This window comes from Leucopleurus acutus (genome assembly GCF_964270905.1).
Source record: "Leucopleurus acutus genome assembly, chromosome: 16".
NCBI lineage: Eukaryota > Metazoa > Chordata > Mammalia > Artiodactyla > Delphinidae > Leucopleurus > Leucopleurus acutus.
Genome location: NC_139158.1, coordinates 76151376 through 76171556, shown reverse-complemented (window position 1 = coordinate 76171556; position 20181 = coordinate 76151376). Strand labels below are relative to the sequence as shown.

General features: G+C 41.1%; 1 protein-coding gene across 1 annotated transcript in view; it reads left to right on the top strand.

Annotated features, from left to right (window-relative positions):
* Positions 1 to 20181, top strand: part of B4GALT5 (beta-1,4-galactosyltransferase 5) — a 78288-nt gene that overhangs the window by 38993 nt on the left and 19114 nt on the right. The window lies entirely within an intron of this gene.

Below are 20181 nucleotides of genomic sequence, written 5' to 3'. Positions count from 1 at the left end.
CCTTGTAGGCCATTGTCCAGAGTTTAACTTTACTCTGAGAGAGATGAGAATTCATTGGAGGGTTTGAAGAGGGAGGAGTGAGACCATTTGACTTCTGTTTCAAAAGGATGCTGCTGGCTGCCTGGTTGAGAATGACTGTAAAAGGGGGTGAGGGTGAAAGGGTAGAGTTACCACTAACCAGGACAGGACAACTACAGTGGAGCAGGTTTGTGGGCGGGCAGGACAGTGATTTGGCTTTTGACCAGTTTAAGTTTGGGAGGACTGTTGGACATCCAAGTGGAGATGTGAAGGATGCAGTTGGTATACAGACAGGGTGTTTGGGGAGAGGTCCAGGCTGGACTTAGAAACCTGGGAGTCATCAGCATAGATGTGGTACGTAAAGTCCTGAGACTGGATGAGAGAAGCAGGGGAGCAGCGGTAGCTTTGTCTGCACTGTTTTGGCGCTTTGGGAGTGTTGATCCTTTTGACTCTTAAGTGGATTTTATTTATTTATTTTAATTTTAGTAAAAAGATTTTTTTGTTGAGGTGTAGTTGATTTACAATATCATGTAGGTATCAGGTGTACAGCACAGTGATTCATTTATACATGTATGTATATATTTTTTGAAATTCTTTTCTTGTATAATATTGAGTATAGTTCCCTGTGGTATACAGTAGGTCCTTGTTGGTTATCGTAAATGGATTTTAAATACAGAACTTTTATGCCCCTTTGGTTAGGTTTATTATTTATCACCTGTAATTTTATTGTTATAATTCTAGTTTTTACATACAGCTTTTAAAAAATAGTGGTAACATAAGCAAACTTAAAATTTCCCATTGTAACCACTTTAAGTATACAATCTAGTGGCATTAAGTACCTTCACAACATTGTGCAACCATCACCACTGTCCATATCCAGAACCTTTTCATCATCCCAAACAGAAACTGCACTCCTTAAACAACAATTCCCCAGTTCCCCTTTCTCCTGGCCTTTGGTCATCACATTTCTACTTTCTGTTTCTATGAATTTTCCTGTTCTAGGTACCGCATGTGAGTGGAATCATACAATATTTGTGCTTTTGTGTCTGATTTAGCATGTTTTCAAGATTCATCCATGTTGTAGCATGTGTCAGTGCTTTTATTACTTTTTAAAACTTCTTTGAATAATTAATATCTCTTATACTGAGTCTTATTTCTAAGAGGAGTTCTTGGCTACAGAGCAACCTCAATAACCCAGCCTCGTGTCCCAAAATACTCATGGTCTGTGTGTCTGGAAAGCTTTAAGAGTTTGTGAAGTGCCTCTTCAGCCCATGCATCCTTCTTTCTTGCTTGTGCAGCTAGTGAAACAATGGTATTGATACTGAGGAGCCGGATGACTTACTCTCTGGCCTACATGACTTGATGGATTTTCTGATATTATACGGCATGTTTAATCAAAGGATAAGCTTGTCTCATTTGGGATAGATAGAAAACCTGAAAAAGTGGCAGCTTAAAGGCAGCAGCCAAGTCAGAATAGATTCCTTCTGGTAATGGGCGGAGAGGTATTTGGGGGAGCGTAATTTTACGCCGGCTCATTTGACAAATTGCTGAGCTTGGGGCAAAGTCCTGTAAGTTTGCCTCTCCCTTCAAAGCAATTACAGTGTTATTTGCCATATCTCCTAAATAACTTCTTCACTCTGCTTGATAACAGCAGTGTTTATGGCAGTGAGTGCATTGAGGAAAAATCTGGCTCTCCTTTGGGCCTGGGGATTGAGTCTGCTGCAACCTTAGCTGACATGTGAACATGGTGATGTTTGTTTAACCAACGTTCAGTCTCATAGGCAAGACTCAGTGATGTTCCTGCCTGGAGTGAGAGAATGACTAAGGATAGAATGAAAATTAATGTTCAGCTTCACTTCGGGACTGGCAATTGCAGAAAAATCTTTGTTAGTTAAAAAATAAAATAAATTAACAAAATTGGAGGCAAGAAGTCTTTTTCAAGACGCAGTCCCCGTTTAGTCATTACCAGTGGGCCTTTCAGGTCATTTCCCATAGTTCACTGAGCCATCCCAGCAGTGCTGAAAACAGTCAGCTGTGATGAGAGTTGAAAAGGAAGATCAAAGTATCCATTGTTCTCTCCTTTTGAATTGTGGTTGGCTTTGGGTCTTGGCCCTAGGTTTTATTTTTTTTTAATAAATAAATTTATTTATTTATTTTTGGCTGCGTTGGGTCTTCGTTGCTGTGCATGGGCTTCCTCTAGTTGCGGCGAGCTGGGGGCTACCCTTTTTTTTTTTTTACCCTTTGTTGCAGTGCGCGGGCTTCTCATTGCAGTGGCTTCTCTTGTTGCGGAGCGCGGGTTCTAGGCACGTGGGCTTCAGTAGTTGTGGCATGTGAGCTCAGTAGTTGTGGCTCACGGGCTCTACAGTGCAGGCTCAGTAGTTGTGGCGCATGGGCTTAGTTGCTCCATGGTATGTGGGATCTTCTCAGACCAGGGCAGATTCTTAACCATTGTGCCACCAGTGAAGTCCCTTAGGTTTTAAATTTTTTCTTTTTTCTTTTTTTTATGTCATCATCTAGTGGGCAAGGGATGAAATTAGTGTGTCTGGGAGGTTGGAGGGGACCCCGCTTTGGGTTCCAGGAACCCTGAGAACTTTCCATTTTTGCCCCTGTTAGCAGTAACAGTGTCTGTGTTGAAGTATTTTTGGAGGCCAGGGGTTTCCAAGGTCTTAGTAGCAAGCTTAGTGGGAGCTTTTAAGCCAGGTCAGAGCAATGATTAACTCCCAGGTTGCTTTTCTTTTTCTTTTTTTTAAAATAAATATTTATTTAATTTACTTATTACTTTTGGCTGCATTGGGTCTTCATTGCTGCACGGGGGCTTTCTCTAGTTGTGGCCAGCAGGAGCTACTCTTCGTTGCAGTGCGAGGGCTTCTCATTGCAGTGGCTTTCTCTTGTTGTGGAGCACGGGCTCTAGGCATGCAGGCTTCAGTAGTTGCAGCATGCGGGCTCAGTAGTTGTGGCTCGCGGGCTCTAGAGCACAGGCTCAGTAGTTGTGGCACATGGGCTTAGTTGCTCTGTGGCATGTGGGATCTTCCCGGACCAGGGCTTGAACCCGTGTCCCCTGCATTGGCAGGCGGATTCTTAACCACTGCGACACCAGGGTAGCCCTGTTTTTTTATAAAATGGAAATAATAATACTTCATCAAAATTAAATGAAACCCCTTGTCTCTTAATTTTCTTCTCCATCAAGGCTTGTGCTAGGACGAAGTTTGAGAGGAGTGTGTCCTTGTTACACTGTTATATCTGTCTCACTTTGCCCTTCCAAAGACCTGGTGAGCTCCTGGATGGCTTCCAGGGCTCAGCGATTATGTATCTTATCAAGTACACATTGGTAGGCATTTTTCAAGACCTCATGGCCAGCTGATTATAAGTCTTGTCCTTCAGAGGTAGTGCCCGCCTATACCAGAGGGTGTATCCACTTAAGCACTCCTGGCTGGTGTCTAGCTTGTGGCTACAATAGGAAGGCATTTGCATTCTTTGAACAGTAGGTGAATAACTCAGGAAAGGGCCTAAACTCTTGTCCAGCCAAATTATTACCCACCTGTCCTGGGCTATAAATAATGCTATGATATGCATTTAATCCTATTTGAGTCCCAGGGTTGGTTCTGCTTTTCTGTCTTGCTTCCCTTGGGCTGTCTCTGGGAGATTAGTAACCAAGTTGACCTTCATCTTCTAATTTAGCCCAGGAGCCCTAGGCTGTATCTGATTGGCATCTGAGGAGGGGTGAGATCTAGGCTCTCTTCCAATGTCATCTGATTCTCCACCTTGCCATTCTCCTCTGCTCTGAAGAAATAAAATTTGTTTACCCTGAGTCCTAAGATGGAAAATGTCTTTAGAGCATATGCTAACATTTGATTTAAAAGATATTTCACCTACCACGTTAGCCAAATCCATATGTAATTTTGGAGAGTATGACTCTTGTATTGTGTTCTGGTTATATATAATTTTTGTTTTATCTGTTCAGCTGCATCATAAAAAAAGCAGTTTCAACTCATTTCCTCTGCAGAGAATTCCACTTCAGAAATCAGATAAAGATCAAATAGAATTTAAAAAGCCTGACTTTAACATAATCACCAAGGGTTTGCACCTAGCATTTGGGATTAGAGATTTGTGTGTTTACAGTCTAAATGGTGTGAAAGGGAATTAAAAAAAAAAAAGAAATAATAGTACACTTTAGCCAGTGTTGAAGTTTCAGTGGATTAAAGAATCGTGCTGTCCTGGAAATGCTGCTTTGGGGAAACTGGAGTGGAGGTGTGGTGCTGAGCAGGTGGGGGGAGGTGGGGTAGAAGGAGATTGTGAGCATTTTACCCTATTCAGTGTCTAAGGTGTGATCTTAGGGCCAGACTTTGGGGAGGGAGATTACTTTAAGACTTCTCATACTCAGGGTGAACTTGTACTTGAGTGTGGATCATCTTTGCATGATAGGTGGTGAGGCTGTGGTCATCCATGAAGCCTTGTGGTTCCCTTTCTAGCCCATGCTCCCTGACTGACATCAGAAAGTTGTAGCACTTTCTGGCTAATACTCTTAAGGTTCTTCTGAAAAGATTGCAGAAATGCCTCCAGGAACAAAGAAGTTATCAACCCTGTAGCACCTTTTAAAAGGTAGGCACACACCTCATAGGCTGGTTTTAGGATACCGGAGTCCCATAATTAGAATGATGATGGCTTTTATGTTGTAGAGGAACACAGAAGTAACTCTTTGTTTCTCAGGATGACTCCCCTTCCTTACTCACCAGAAAGCAGCAGTAGCTAGTCATGTTAACACAGAGAATGAATGTCCTTGAACCTTATTCTTTTAAAGAGTGAAAACTATTGTGTGGTTTTTTCTCTGTCCTTCCCTCGAGATGGGCCAGGACAGGCCGTTCACAGTCTTCTGTCCCTTGTGCCTCCCCTGCCTTCAGCTGGCTTCCTACTAGTTTTATGTGTGCCAGCTCTAGTCCTAGTACCAGGAGGCCTTCACAGACTTCACAGCCACTGCACAACTGCCAAGTGCAAAAAGTGTGCCCAGAAGAGCAGCAGGGCTTTTTAAAGGAAGAGATCAATTGGCAGGTACATTTGCACTGGGTCTTGAAGGGGCTCATTCATCCTTCTCTCTTTCTCTCTCTTTTTGGTTGGGGGGAAGAATGAGGTTGGTACAGTCTTCAATTAATAGCTTAACTTCATCTCCGCTTTTATTACTGCTCCCAGCATAAGTTATTTAGCACAAACGCAGGCATAATCTCATAAAATTACTTAGTATTAGTGTCCTGCTGTGAGCATCATTTTCTTGTGTTGTGCTCTAACCACAAATTAGCAAAAGACACTTCAAGACAGTCTTCTGTGGATCCACTTAGAGGGGTCATGTGGGTAGAAGGTTATGGTTGGTGCTGCCTGATCTTTTTTTTTTCTTTTAGGTGAATTTTTCTATTATTCTTATGTACTTCACAGCTCTCCTAGAACAGTTTTTTTCTTTTTAACTCACTTTTTAACCTGATAATATTTCAGTTCCTTAAAAATTTGCCAATGACCCCATTAGTAGACTGAGTCATTTTATGAGCAGGGATCCAGAAAGTGCCAGGCTTTGTTTGAGGAGCTAGAGTTGGGATGCGGGGGAGAGGCAGTAATAAAACTCTAGCCAGAAGCCTCAGGGCCTACAGTTGAGTTCAAGAACTATGTTTGTTTTAGGGTGGCCTCAGAGTACAGCAACCCTACTCTAAAGATGAGTCACTCACTCACCCCTTTAATGATTTGCTCGATCGTCGAAGTAAAGTCTAGAGCTGAAAATTTTGCTCCTCTTTAATAGTGATCTAATTGTGAAAAGCACAGATGGCCACTGACAGTTTATGAATGTTATGTGTTTGCTGATTTTATTTTATTTTATTTTTTGAATATTTATTTATTTGGCTGCATTAGGTCTTAGTTGCGGCACGCGGGATGTTCGTTGCAACATGTGGGATCTTCTGTTGTGGCGCACGGGCTTCTCTCTAGTTGTGGTGCACGGGCTTAGTTGCCTCATAGCATGTGGGATCTTAGTTCCCTGACCAGGGATCGAACCCGTGTCCCCTGCATTGGAAGGCAGATTTTTAACCACTGGACCACCAGGAAGTCCCGGCATTTGCTGATTTTAAAAATAACTGTGAGAAGGGAAAACCAAGGTGAGAAGAGACTAAAAATCAAATGGCTGCGTTAGATTGTGGATTGTCAGCAAAAGACAAAAAACAAAATCTGGGCAATACTAAATTTGCTCAGGTAGTTATTTCTAATAGTTCAGGTTTTCCTCCCTGTACACTGAGCCCCTAGTACATTCATCGTAATAGGTTATTGGTCAGAGGCACCTGCTGACAAACCCACAGGGTTGTAAGCAACTTTGAACCCTGGAGAGGAGAGTTGTTGGGCGTGGTGAGAAATGTTAATTGGCCTCTGATAGGATTCTTATCCCTTGATAAACTTACTCCCTCTGGCAGTCTTGTTAATACTTAAAAATAAAGTGCTAAATCTATTACAAAGGACCGTAATTTAATTTTTTGACATTTCAGTGCTGTATGGTTGCCGGCAGAGGGTCAGTGTCATAAGGTCTTTGGACGTACTGTAGTGTTTTTGATTGTGGGGTGTGCAGGCCTAGGAATTGTCTTTTGTCTGTTAATAAATCCAATCTCAGGAATTAGCCATTTTTCTTTTGGCCAACCTACAACTGTAATTGAAGAGAACTGCAAACAAGCCAACCTAAGGAATATGTGAAGGGAGAGGGAGGCACAGCTGGGTTTGGTCTTCGCTGGAATCTTTTCTCCTCCCCTCCATTTTCATCCCAAGCACATGCTTTTTCTGTGATAGTTGATTTCTCCTGGGAAGCCTTCCTTGCTTTCGTGCCTTTAAGATCCAGGCAGTAGGAGCAGAGTTGTCTGAGATCCTGGAGAACTGCTGACGTCCATTGTGGCTGGAATTGGGGAGTGGCAAGATCTGAAATTGCAGAGACAGGGGAGAGGTTTTATGGACTCAAGTCATGCTAAGCATGAGGAATTTGAACTTGACCTTGAAGGTGGTAGAAAGCCATTCAAAGATTAAGTGAGGGAGCAGGAAGATTTATTTATAATTTCTCTTCAGCTTTCCTGAGGAAAAGAGTAAATGCAACTTTTGTTTCCAAAAAGAAAGTAAAGAATTAAGGAGGGGGGCATAGAATAGCCACTGAGGGACTTCCCTGGTGGTGCAGTGGTTAAGAATCCACCTGCCAATGCAGGGGACACGGGTTCGACCCCTGGTCCGGGAAGATCCCACATGATGCAGAGCAGCTAAGCCCGTGCGCCACAACTACTGAGCCTGTGCTCTAGCGCCCACGAGCCACAACTACTGAAGCCCGCAAGCCTAGAGCCCGTGCTCCGCAACAAGAGAAGGCACTGCAGTGAGAAGCTCCTGCACCGCAACGGAGAGTAGCCCCCACTCACCGCAACTAGAGAAAGCCCACATGCAGCCAAAAATAAATAAATAAATAAAATAAATTTTAAAAAAAGAATAGCCAATGAATGCTTTAAGTTTTTATGTGACCATCACTAAGGGTATTTACTCCCTGTATTATAATTTTTGACCCACTTACAGAATCTTAGTATAGCATTAGTATAATTTAGATGTAGTTGGCAGTTGAGATACATCCAAAATCAGACTTCGCCCCCAAATTTTTATTATGAAAAAATTCAGACATACAGAAAAGTATACAGAATAACACAGTGAACACATTACCCTCCATCTAGAGTCAACAGTTATTACCACTTCGCTTTATTTATTTTAACTCTGGCTTTCTTTTTCCTCTGAGCCATGTACAATTAAATTGTAAGTAGACATCAAGTTTTTTTTGTTTGTTTGTTTTGCCATGCCGTGCGGCTTGCGGGATCTTAGTTCCTGGATGGAACCTGCGCCCTTGGCAGTGAAAGTGTGGCATGCTAACCATTGGAGTGCCAGGGAATTCCCAGCATCAAGATATTTAACTCTAAATACCTCAGCAGGCATCTCTTTAAAATATAAGGATATTCTCCTGTATAACCACAATACTATTATTGCAACTAACAAAATTAACTGTACTTTCATAATATCTTCTAATATCCAGTCCATATCCCAATTTCCCCAGTGGTGCTGAAAATGTTACTTATAGCTTTCCTCCCCCCAACTCACATTATTATATCATTATATTTGACTATGTCTTTTTGGTCTCAGTCTGTAGCTCCTTGCCCGGTCCTCCAACCCCCCAGTAACTTTATGAAGAGTCCAGGCCAATTGTTTCATAGACTGTCCTACAATGTGGAATTGCCTGGTTTGAGTTTGATGTCTTCCTTAATCCCCTGTATTTTCTGTAAACCAGAGATCTAAAACCTTGATTAGATGTAGGTTAAAAGTTTTTTGGCAGGAATTCTCTTGAAGGTAATGTTACCTTGTTTTAATGTTAGCAATGCCCAGTTTGATCCCTTGGTCTAATCTCCCCATTGTAAATGTGTACTTTGCCCTTTGCAATCAAGTAATCTGTGGGAAGAATTTGTTTTTAATGTTCCAGAGTAGTCTTATAAGTTTTGAACACGATTTACACTTTACAGCATTCCCTTGTATGGCCCTTCTGTTTCTGTGGACTTGGTGGGCCTTGCATTGCTGTAACATGTGAGCATCACTTAGCTGAAGAAAGAAGAGTTATTGTCTGATCATTCTGGATCAAGTGAAAGGCAAAGCGATATTATAGATGACAGCAAAAGAGTGGCTCAGAAGACCCCTTTCTCGGACTACAGTTTGATGTTTGCTAAAGACAAGCCATCTGGTCTGGAGGGAGGGTTTCATACTCACAGGGTGTTAAGGGAAGACCTTGTTTTGCTGAGTGTTTATGCCGCAGAGTCGAGACATTTTCAAGTGCTTTCTTTAGTAATTTTTGTCTTTCTGTAGAAATCATGGCTCTGATTTCATGTGCGACAACTGGGTTGCTAATTTCAGCTAGAATGATGCCTTCTGGAAACACTTAACTTCCTAAAGAGTAGATAACCCTATTAGTCTGTTACAATCTTCTAGGGTAAAAATAATATGATTATCATATATTATCCCCATAGGACATGGAGAATAATCTCCTTTCCAAAAGAGGATCAGGAGGGAGACCAAAGAGCTGTCTACGGAAAAATACTTTGGGATCGTGGGATGGATGGAGAAAACTTGCTTGATGAAGTTACAACTAGAAGCACCAGAAGTTTTAGGATAATTATGAATCATATGGGGGTAGGCAGAAGTAGAATAATGGTTTGGGGTTGGGGAGATTATTTGGGTCTGGAGCAGTAAAGAGGGGGGAATCCTTAAGAAGGCAAAAGCTTGGATGTGTTTTTGTGTCCCTCCCCCATATAAAAATGTATGATCATTGTTTAAAAAGATGAAAACATCATTGTTTAAAAAAATGGAAAGAAAAAGACTATGTCCTAAGGCAGCATTCCTAGAGTTTGTTCCTAGATATTAAAAATAGGTGCTGTGTGAAAAAGGCATTCTTAGTAATTCTGGAAACTTTGAAATTTTGGATCAACTCAAACAGATTTGGTTACTGCAAGAATTTCCACTGCTGGAACAGAGACTCTCTTTATCATACAAGGGTTTTCTGACTGTCATGGAAATGCTGCCTTGTAACAGCAAAGGAACTATAGAAGACCCATAATTCTACTGAGCAGAAATGACACTGTGAACTTCTTGATGTACAATTTCCAAAATTGTTTTATGCATGTATTTTCCTCTGTGTCTTTTACTTTAACACAAATGTGATGTCCCGTATACATTGTTACACAATAAGATTTCTTTTCATGAAGTAATGATTGCTTAGTTTTCCATGGTATGACTCTGCCACAGTTTTTTCCTCTAGTCCTTTTGTTGCTCATTTAGGTAGGTTTGTGTTTTGCTTTTATAAATAATACTGAGATAAACATCCTTGGACATACTTCATATTTGTCAGGTTATTTCTTTAGGATGAATACCTGAAAGTGGGTTTAAAGAGAGTGATCATTTCACTTTGACATAGTACATCGCCAGGTTGCCCTCTATGAGTTATATCAATTGATGTTCCCTTCAGCAAGGTAGGAGACACCTATTCTGCCACATCCTCACCAACATTCATTATTGTCAGTCTTTTGAATCCTTTAGACAAGCAACTTTTAGCCTGATCCTAAAATCTTATGTTATATATTTGCAAAGGGATAGAAGAAACTGAGTTGTAGGCAGATAGCATTTGAGTTAAAGAAATTCAGCTCTTTACTATAGAATTGTTTTCTTTTAAATCATCATGAAAATGCAATTTTTCAACATGGTCAGGGAGGAAGAGAGGAAATATAGGGAATTAGAAGCCCTGTGTGGACCCATGTTCCCTCTAGATCACTCCAGTGTGTATGGAGAAGGAAGTGGCTCTGGGAATGTGCTTTCCCATCTCATTAAGGCTCCACTCCCAGCTTTATCATGAAGAGGGCTAAAGCGCCGTTGTTCTGGAAAGGAAGGCCGGGGTGTAAGGACAGTCAAACCCTACTCCCTATGGAAAAGAAGGAGCGAGAAGGTAGACAAATGTAAATCTGAGGTGTTTGTAAGTCAGTTTTTCCCAAATGAAGAGAGGAGAAGACAGTGAGTTTATAATTGTGGTATTTTGAGCTGAAAGAGACTTTGCAGTCTAGTGATTCTCAAGATCCAAAGGGAAGGGGGAAGAATCAGAATTTACAGGGGTTTGTGTGATTTGCAAAAGCACATTCAATATTATATAAGTTTATGTCTTGAAGATATTCAGTGTAAATGTAAACATTTTTATTTGCAGAAGATGATCTATGTATATCAGTGATGGGGGTCAGGCTTGGTAGAAAAGGATAAGGAAACTGTATCCAGTTCAGTAATGCCATCATACAGATGGGGTGGTCAAGGTCCGGAGAGGACCACAGAGCCAGCCAGGGACAGGACTCGAACCTCTACCTTTGTCCCTTAGAATATGAGGGGTTTCTTCTCCTTCCCCTCAGGTCTGTTGTTTGTGCAGTGTAGATATACTCTACTCCCAAGAGAGAAAACTAGAACACCTTGTCCATGCGTAAATTCTTGGTTTCTGTAGGCAATTCTAGTCTAAGAAGCTCTCCTGGCCTTCAAGGTAGGGAGGACTTAAGGAGAATGTGGCAGCCATTATTGGCAACCTTTCTAAAACAGAATGTGGATGTGGAGATAGTTCAAGTGTGGCAGCTGCGCACTTTATACACCCACCTACCCCCTCTCCCATTAGCCTGACAAGCAAAGAACGGAATTGTGAATATCTTGTTTATAAATGTCATGTTAGATAAATTCAGTCTGGCTGGAGGAATCCTTTATTTTTCCCTACTGTATATTAATAACAACAACAAAAAGCTGTTACAGAGAAAATAGGAAAAACAGAAGAAGGAAAAGTCAATTCATATCACTGTTACCCCCTACCATCTAAGCATATTAGTAAATTTGCTTCTAGTCATTTTTTGCCTTATGCATGTGCTTATTCTTTAGCAATAATTACCATAATGTAACAGAACTTTTTTCCATATTCTTAAGAGTATGATAGTCTATGCTAGGTGTTCCACATTTATTCTGTTTATAAGGTTTCATGGCTTTTGCTTTTAAAGTTGTATAAGATTCTACCAGGCATATGTATTACTGTTAACCTATCTGTTCTTTAATTGTTGCTTTTGAGTTGTTTCCCAAGTTTTTGTTTTTAGGAATAATTTAATTAAAAACTTCGTGCATAGAATGTCCTCATATTTAGGATAATTTCCTTGAAATTGCTAGATCAGAGGATACGGGTATTTTTATGGCTCTTTGTTGAATTTGCAAATAGTTTCCCCAAAAGGTTATACTTTACACTTACACCAGAAAAGTTAGTCAAGTATCAGTTTCACTATGCTGTCTTCTGGCTTATAGAATCTTTCTTGTATGGTTGCAGAAAAAACAGTCTACTTCTCATTTGAGAAAACAAGGCTCACCTCCACCAAATGGCCATAACAGCATGCTGTGTGCTGAGCTGTAATTCAGTAATTTAATAAGTAGCTAAGTGTCTACTGTTTATCAGATATTGTAGATGAAAAAAAGAGTAAGACAGTCTGTACTCGTGAGGAGTTTACAGCCTGCTGGACGAGATAGGCTCACATTTATAGGGGTCATGGTAAGAGTTTATCAGCTGGGAAAGAGTCAAGACAGTTCTAATCTTGGGGGTGGGATGATATCAGGAAAAGCCATGAAAAGAGCCATTAAAGCTTAGTATGAACAGGTGTCACCAGAAAGCATTCGTACAGAGGAGTGTGAAAATTGTCACACAGTTGCTCCAGAACGTTAAAATAGACGTGCCGAAGGGTGTAAATTTATTGTCAAAAAATTCCTTGCATCTTAAAAAAAAAAACCCAAACAGCTTTCTTTTTTTCTTCAATGTTTGTCACTGTGTACCCACACCTTGGGTCTTCATCTCTCTCTGTATAGTATGAGTATCCAACATTTTAAGTAGATCTGAAATGCAGAAATTTGTGATTCATCCTAAAGCTTCAAACTGATAAAATTTTAATAAAATTCTAGGGATGTACCAGACTATACCATGATCATTGGCACCACCACTGAAGTGGAATATTGGAGGCCAATCATGTATGAGTTCAAGGTAAAGATTCAGATGAAAGGAATCAGCGAGCAGAGTGTGGTGATGACAGCTGTGGGTTCACAGGACTCCTGGGCATCCAGAACCAGGGAGATGATAGAACATATTTGTTAAAAACCTGGACTCTGGAAACAAAGACCTGTTGGGAAATCTTGGCTCCAAATAGTGAAGTTACTTATATCCAGACCTCAGTCCCCTCATCTATAAAATGAGAGTAATGACCTACCTCTCGGTTTATTGTGAGGATGAAATGGGATAACGCAGAAGGTATTTAGAAAGGCACTGGCACATAGGGGACTCAAGAAATGCATTGCTTTTTACAGGAATCTGTCTCTTTATAAGCAGAATAAGTGGGTTCATTCTTTACAGAACACCTATTGTGCGGAACAGTGAACACTGATAATCTCTGATTTGGGGAGTAGAGATCAGTTATTTTTCAGGTTCTGGTATTTCTCAGAAAATATTGGTCCAAAACAGCCATGCAGGTTTTTCAGATATTCTAGCATGGCAGAAATCAAACTTCAGCATTCCTATGGCATATTCTGTTCGTTGTTTCCCCTTGATTTTTATTATATTTCATTGGTGTATTTTATATATGGGGGCAGGAGGAGAGACTGAGCAGCCGTCCTGTTTTCTTCTATTTATTCCTTTTCTACTTCTGTTCCCTTTATATGCTCTCCCTTTCCCCATCCTTTATTTTATTTTGAAATCATATGAATGTGAATGGTGTATAATCCTTGGTCCATTGATTTGTTCCATTGTTTTCCTAGAATGTACTTGACCCTGTTAGAAATCATACATTGTTTGGCCTGTAGGGGGTGTTCAGAACAAAGATACCAGATGTGAGTCAGTCCCGGGAAAGAACACCTACTCTGATGGGCCCACTGAACGCCAGGCCCACCTTTGCCCGCCCCTGCCCCAGCTCTCCCTGGCTGTGTATCAGTAGTACTGGCTTTATATCTTGATGTCTTTCACTCCATCTGCTTGCTCCAAGATTTGGCAGACAGGGCATTCCTCCTGCTGCTTCATGTAGAGCGAAAATACAGTCTTTGGTAAGATTTGGCACCCAGCTTGTAGTAACCAAATGGGATTCTACGTACGGCACCTTATTCAGTTCATCCAAAGACGTTTCTCCCTTTAAGGAACTTGGGTCTGGATACTAAAACGCTCAGTCTTTTATCTGGAGCCCTGAAATTGAGTAGGGGTGTATTCACTTGTTTTGATTGATTGCTACTAGTTGGCCCACCTGAAATCTGATCCTGGACTGTTTCTTCCATGTCATGCCCCTAAGTATAGCACATAAAGCCCTTTGTGTTCCTGCGCCCCTCTGCTTTTCTAACTCCATCCCCACCCCACCGCGTCCTCGCATTTTGGCCATACATACCCTTCATTCCAGCCATACCCGACTGCTTTTAGTTCCTCAAATGTATTTTCTCCCTTTGTGCCCCTTCATTTGCTCTTCCCTTTCCTATTTCAGCGCTCTTCTTTCAAGACCATATCCTAGAGTCACCTCTTCTTGAGAGTATTTTCTGATCCCCCGCGTCACTATATGAGTTACAGCCACTCTCCTGTTCCCCCTTACAGACAGCACTGGCTACAGTCTCCTTGTCTGGCTCTTTGACTGAAGATAGTGACAAGATCTGTATCTTATTTATAATTATCATTTTATTCACAGAGTGAAGGGCAGTTCCTGGCACACAATAGGTGTATAATGAATGTTTACCTGGTTTGCCTTTCCCGTTTCTTCCTATAAAAATATGTGTATAAAATTTCACCTTATGTCTTGAACAGCCAGCATAACACACACACACACACACACACACACACACACACACACACACACACACACACACACACACACACTATTGCTCTTTGCTTTTTTCCAGTTAACAATATATCCTGGGAATTAGTTCATAGATTTTCCTCATTCTTTTTTTTTTTTTTTTTGGTAAATGTTATGGAAGTATAGCATACATATTAAAATGTGCACAAGTAAGTGAGCAGCTTGATGACTTTTTCCAAAATGAATATACCTATGAAACCAGTATCCAGGTCAAGAAATAAAAGATGACCAGAAGCCCCCTTTCCAACCCTCCTCCCCTGCCCCACAGATAACTCTTCCCTGGCTTCTGACACTACAGGTTAGTCGTGCCTCTTCTGGGGCTCTGTGTACATAGAATTACGCCATCTGTGCCCTTTGGTGTCTTTGTTCCATGTGATGTATGAGACTCATGCATGTGGTTGCATATAGTTGCAGTTTGTCTCTTCTGGTTGCTGTATAGTTTTCCAAGATTCAAATAGGCTACACATTTTTAATCTGTTCTACTATAGATGGACGTCTGAGTTCTTGCCAGTTTGGAGCTATTTTGAATGGTTCCTCATTCTTTTGTGTAGCTTCACGGTACTCCATCCATGTGGATGTACAGTAATTTATTCAACCAGTCTCCTTTGGGTGACATTTAGATTTTTTCCCCATTGTTTTCCTATTACAAATAATATTGCACAAGGTTTTGAATAAACTTGTGCGTTATATTAAGGAACATTAAAAAAACAAACAACTTCATGAGGAGTGGGAGTACCAGAGAACATTTTTAGGGAAAAGCTAATCTATTTGGCAGCTCTGCTCGGTTGGTGAAAAGGAATTGCTGAACTTTTCTTAAGAACAGTTTTGTGCAATGAAGCTGGTTAACTCAAAGCATTTTGAGTTCCTCTCATAAAGGAGAGAGAAAGGCTTGAAATCTCATATCCACGCCTTCTTGGGCACAGCTGAGTTTGGAGGTCTCCACTGTTCATTGTCCTGACTTAGATACTCATTTATTCGAGTGTTCACTGTGTATCTTCTGTGTTCCAGACACACTGTTCTAGCCACCAGGGGCATAGATCCTTGCCCTCATGGAGCTCACATTCTAGAGGGTGATAACAAGACAAATAAGAAAAGGTGTAATAGAAAAATAAAGCCGGGAGTGTCTGGGTGTTGGTGTTAAGACAGATTTTAGACAGTGGTCAGGAAAGGAATGGCTTTCTTTTTCTACTTCTTAATGCTGTTTTAGCTTACCAAGCCAGATGTAACAAACATTAAGGATACACATGTTTAGGTTAAAACAAATTGTGAACTCTCAAGTATATAGAATCTTCTAATTGTCATTTCCTCCTGGGTTCAGTTGTGTCAAATGATTCTGCTCCGAATCGGGAATGTCAGATTTCATTATCTAGTGAGGAATTTTTTATGAGTCAGAGTCATTTATTAATGTGTGTGTTCAAGTGAAAATCGTGTTACTTGATTCATAGGGATATGGAAGCTGACTGGAATTCTGATGGAGAGAGGAGATGGTTGCCTTCCTGTTAGGAGGCCCGGTGCTTTGCTCCCGGAAACTCTCCAGTTAAAGCCGTGGCCCAAGGCTGCTTACATTGGCATCTGGACGGAAATTTCCAATTATGTAAACCTGAATGGGGCTTATTTTTCTCAGCTAAGTTATGATCATAAGAGATGCCTCAATCTAGAAACAGGGGCTGGATAATAATTACCATTTCTCGTGAAAGTGTAAAAAAGCTACTGGTAAGCCTGAATTGGTAGTAAATGTTATTTTAGCATTTATCACACTGCATTATACCTTCTTATTTAATTGTGTCTGTACCTTATTCTGTGTTGTCCTGCTCATCCTTGGCCCACAGTGGCCTAGAATTGTGTGTAAAAAAATAAAAAGCACACAGGAAAGTAGGGGCTCAGTAGGTACTTGTTGACACAATTAAGGATTTAACAACCATGTGCCAATTTAAATTTTTTTTCCTGTGATTCAGCTGCAGTTGATCAGGAACACATTATTGGAAAGTACCATTTTTCAAAGGAACGTTCAGCAAAGTGGTATGGAACACCTAACCTCACCTCTCTCTGTTTTTGACTTCACTAACCATGTGACCTTAGGTAAATGACTTCTGGAGGACTTTACATCTTTATCTTAAATAGGAAATCAAGATGATACCTACTTCACAAAGATGTGACTTTTAAATGAGATCATTTAGATTGAAAGCAGCGCACATATACACTTCCTAGTTTAGGCCAGAACCATGGGCTAAATTTAGTAACAAGACTTTCAATAGGGACACTTGTAAAGGTCCTACAGTTTGATCTCTATAACCAACTGCATGAGCGCAGAACAGAGGAAGTGTAGCTTAGCAGCTAAAAAGATTGAGTATTTTGCCTCTAGCAAGCTTAATGTGAATCAGTAATATGGTGTGACTGCTATTTACTAACAACACTCAGCAGTTATCGATTGATTATCTACCATGTAATGGAAGTTTTAAATTCTATTAATAAAAATACCCAAAACAGAATTGCCCAAAGTGAGTTCTGCAGAGAATCACTTGATGCTACTAGTTATATTATGTGGGGGAAAAGGGGCTGGTTTGGGAAATGGTGGATTAGATTATTCAGCCTCTCCCCTGTAGGATTTCTTTGGCCTTGAGTTATTGTGCATTTGCATCTCCAAGAGGAGGCTTTAGTTGACAGCGCTTTGGTAACAGATGGAATAGGGCTGCTGGTAGTTCTGCTTGTTTCTGGGCCCATCAGACTGCACCTGGACCACTGTCAGCCTGGGCACCACTCTTTGTCAAAGTGTAGACCACTGGGCGGGTATTCAGAGGACAGCAGCCAGGATGGGGAGGGAAGGTGTGGTGATGGCAAGGGCAGGGGGCTCGCAGAGGAAGTGGGGCTATCTAGCATGGGGTTGCAGGAGGAGGTTAGGTGGGGTAGAGGTGAGGGTGGGGGGAGGTTGAAAATGCCTGTCTTCCAATATCTGAAGTGTGGGAAAGGGACTTTACTGTTCTGTCAAGGGGCAGGATGGGAACCAGTGGGTAAAAGTGGCTGGAAAACATTTTGGACCCAACCCAAAGTAGAATTTTCTTTGAAGATGGCTTTATTTTACTTACTGATTCTGTGTTCTTGGAAGGCATAGTTTTTTGGTGGTGTATGAGGAGGTATTGAAAAGTGTTCTTTAAAATCCCATCCAACCCTGAGTCTGTGAATTTGTGACTATTTTCTTTTGTTTGGCAAAATTTATGTCTTCAGCCTTTTGTTTTTTCAGCCTTGTGCTAATTCCTGTGGATAATTAGAAAAAGCATTGATAATACGTGGTTTGTGTAAATTTGTTAATTGAATGACAAGACTAACACACGAGACAGTTGTTAGCAAACTAAGACAAAATGTAAACAAAAGGCAAAATTTTGACAATCTTTAACAGTACCACAGAACTTCTAGAAGGGGAAGACTGGAGAATTATATAAACTGGGGTTTGAAGGATTAATGAGATTTGGATGGCAGAAAGGAGAGCAGAAGCATTGCAGATCAACAGAAGCCCAGGCATGCAGGCAAGAGACGTAGAAGGCTTTTGAGGAGCAGTGTGGCTAAATCTGTAATTAAGAAAGATCCACCGGGCTTCCCTGGTGGCCGATGCAGGGGACACGGGTTCGTGCCCCGGTCCGGGAAGATCCCACCTGCTGCGGAGTGGCTAGGCACGTGAGCCATGGCCGCTGAGCCTGTGCGTCCGGAGCCTGTGCTCCGCAACGGGAGAGGCCACAACAGTGAGAGGCCCACGTACCGCAAAAAAAAAAAAAAAAATCTCCTTAAGAGCAATCATTTAAGTCATGTGGGTGTGTGAAATCTTTGAGGGACAGGTTGTGGCTAGAATATGGATGAGCAAGTTCTTAAGTTCAGTGGTTAGAGCGTAGGTCCACCTGGTTCAAATCCATCCCTCAGTGACCTTGGTGAAGCAAGGTGGAGAAACTGAAGCCTAGAAGTTGACTCTAAGTTGGATGGTATTACTTGCCTCTTAGGTTATGAGGATTAAACAAGATAAAGAATTAGGTAATTAAGTGCTCAATAAATGTTACTCACTATTATTTATTAGGTAGCTGAAGTCTCCCTAGAGCCTTGGTTTTGGAAGTGTGGTCCTCTGACCAGCCACACTGGTATCACCTGTGAGCTTGTTACAAGTGCAAATTCATGGGCCCCACTCAGACTTACTGAATCAGGGTCTCTGGGGGTGGGAGGCGTAGAAGCAGGCTTCAGAAAGCTCTCCAGGCAATAGGCAGGGAAAGGTTTGAGAACTGCCCTAGAGGAATCCTACAGAACTAAGAAAGGGAGGGAATTTTTAAAAGAGGGGCTAACAACATTGCCCTTTACAGTGTAGAATATAAAAAGCTCAGAGAAGATGAAATCCGGGAGAAAAGAGGTAGTGTATTTTTTGCAGTGCCTGACAGCTTTACACACAATGTTCAATAAATATTTGTTTCTATGTTATTGAAGACAACTGGTTTAAGTAGTATGTTGGGGATAGAAGGAAGATTTAATATAATATGTATAATATACATAAGTCTAAGTGATTAAAAAATATAGTACAGAACCATATTAGAAATATGATATTGGAAGAAGTTTAAATCTTAGGCTTAACTACCTACCTACCTACTATGACCGGGCACAGTGCTCTCTGCTGTAAATAGAAAATGAGATGCTACTGTTGTTTTCAGAGGCTTCACAGCATGGTACTTTCTTTAAGGATTTGAAGCTAATTTTTTTTCCTGTAACTTTTTCTTGCTACAGAGAGTAAACACTGTATCTGATCTATTCTCAGCCAGTGCCAGGAGTTAAGCATGCAGTTGTCTTCCAGTCACAGCCGGGCCTAATCTGAAACTGCTCCCTCATTTCTAAAAGCATTCTGAGCATTGATTTCTTTTGTTAATTATTTTACGGCTCTGGATTTATCTTAGAGATGATTAGAAATCTTTTGAAAGAGTTTATGTCCCCGTTTAATGTGGGCCACCTGATGTTTTCCACATTGAGAGTTGTGCCATTTGACTTGTCCCTGTCCCCACCCCCATCACAAGTACAAGCACTGCACACAATAGCTTGAAATAAAGTAAATAGACTTCTAAGCTTCATCCATTTAGTCGATATTTACTGCCCATTATGTGCAGGACACTGTGATAATAATGATGAGACAGTGTCCACAAAATATGTCTTGCTGAAGAACCAGGACCGCCCGAGGCTGTGTGTATTGAGTCTGGAGGAGTGGCCCAGCCTCTCTGCTGCATACCTGCCTGGGGCCTGGTTAGAGGTCAGTCAAGTGTTCAGATGATCCCTAGCACACGCCAGAGTTTAGACTTATAAATGTGCCACCCCTGAGATTGCTTTCCAAAGATGACGATGATTGGGCAGTTAATATGGTTAAGAATATGTGTTTTTTTTGGTTTCGCTTTGTTTTTATTGAGATATAACTTGCACATAACATTATTTTAGTTTCAGGTGCACAACATAATGATTGGATATTTGTATGTATCATGAAGGGAATATGTTTTAAACTGACACCTGGACCAAGCCCCCTGCTCCTTTCCCATTGCTTTGAACTTTGGGGCTGAGGTGGGTGGGTAGTGAGGACTGCTAACATTCTTTCGTTATTTTCTTCTTCTCTCCAAATAAAGCAAAGAAAAATAGCTGGAACCTTCATCACCACTTTCGAAAGATAGCCAGGACCAGACCTACATCTAAGTGTTTCCAGAAGGCA